The following is a 2048-nucleotide window of genomic DNA, read 5'->3' as shown; positions in this document are numbered from 1 at the left end:
TTTATAGTTTTTAAACGTAGGCTAATAGATATTACACCTTGAATATTTTTCTTAGAAGCGTTGGTAAGATCTACTACGATGAATACCTACCTATGTAAGTTTGTACTTTGATAATTTATATTTTAGCGTTCAGTTAGTTCGTCTTTATATGTATGTATGTATATATATATATATATATATATATATATATATATATATATATATATATATATATATATATATATATATATATATATATATATATATATATATATATATATATATATATATATATATATATATATATATATATATATATATATATATATATATATATATATATATATATATATATATATATATATATATAAACGTGTGCAAGCCTATAAGGTTAATATGATGTGTGTACATTTTATAAAATGCAATAAAACTGTATTATTATATTATATATGATGTATGTATGATAGATGTGCGAATAGTGAAATAAGGAAGGAATGCAAAGCTGAGATAAGCATTACCTATAAAATTAAGAAAGGTGTGTTGAGATGGTTTGGACATGTGGAACGAATGAGTGAGGAAAGAACGTTAAAACAAATTTATGAGGCGAATGTTAGTGGGAAAAGAGAGGAAGACCGAGAAAAACATGGCACGATCAAGTATGCCAAATACTTGAAAGTGGTCAGGTTAGGAGTCGTAACAATCGGCGGGTATGTATGAGGAGATGCATGAACGTGGAAGAGGCGAAGAATGTTTGCAAGGACAGTGTGGTGTGGCGCTCTATTCTCTCAGCCTACCCCTGCGGGGAAGCGGCGTGATGGTTAGTTAGTTAGTTAGTTAGCAATAAAAACGTAAATATTGAAATATCCATATGCATGTATAAATAATATATGTACATAGGTATCGTACACGACGTACAGCGTAGTGTCCAATTAAATGTACCATTTAAAAAAAATTAACTATAAGATGAGCATACTGCAATCAATGATATTTCATTTTCACAGTTTTAGAAGACAAAAATTTAAAATGATCGGTTGTATAATTTTATATTAATGAACATGAAAACTATAAATATACATATTTAATGATATTTTCTATTAAAGTTATGGAATTCAAAGAATTCGTATAAAGCTGGGAACACACTGCCACTGTCGACCTTTATCAAGTAAGGATTGAAGAATGACGTCTTTTCCAGGCTATAGAGTCTCCGTTGTTGTTGGATTTAATTTCAGTTTATTTCAGGGCATCTAGTCAGATATTTTATGTATAAAATATATATTTTTAATTTAAGTTTTACTAAGTAAATACCACTATCCGCATCGTTTTCAAACACCCTATACGGTATTTGAAAATGATACGAAATGCATCGAAACACGTCTCACAGTAGATTTTAAGAAATAGTGGTATTTACTTAGTCAAAATTTAATTAAAAATGGATAGGTTTTACCACAAAGTGACTGCCGAATCAATTAATGAAATTATAAAATATTTCTCTTCTTTAAACCGTTTAACTCATTTGGTTAGCAATAAAGATAGATTTGCTTGTCATCTGTATGATGTGAGATAGATAATCATGTGAGTACATTACCTTGGAGACATAATTAGTGCATGATGATAATAATATTGATCCTGCATGGAACTTTGTGGAACATCAGATTGTCATAGAATTAAAGATTATTTTTTTGCCCAAATCAGAGACTGATTGCGTATGATTTTAGAGACAAGGCTTTAGCCACTCATTCAGAACACCTTGAATTACAAAAGTATTATTGAGTCGTTCGGTAAGAAACTTTGTTCAATGGTGTCAAATGCAATGTTTAAATAAAAAAATGCAAGCACTAATGTGTTTTTAAAATCGTTTTTCCAAATAAATCCAAAAGAATTCGTTGCAATTCGTTTTTTTTTCTTTGAAATACCTTTGAAAGTAGTCTATTGGACATATGCATATCGTCTAAATAATGTAGTCATTTTAATCACGTGTTAATATTTGTACATATGGTAAATACTAGATTATTATTGGTATCTCAAGGGAGATAAAGAAATAGTTATTAAGATAATAAAATATTGGTATG

The sequence above is a fragment of the Brachycentrus maculatus genome, unplaced genomic scaffold, assembly GCF_059751285.1.
Source record: "Brachycentrus maculatus isolate JH-2025_06_01 unplaced genomic scaffold, ASM5975128v1 h1tg000055l, whole genome shotgun sequence".
Taxonomy (NCBI): Eukaryota; Metazoa; Arthropoda; class Insecta; order Trichoptera; family Brachycentridae; genus Brachycentrus; species Brachycentrus maculatus.
The sequence above is the reverse complement of the archived record's forward strand: the minus strand, read 5'-3'. Positions refer to the sequence as shown.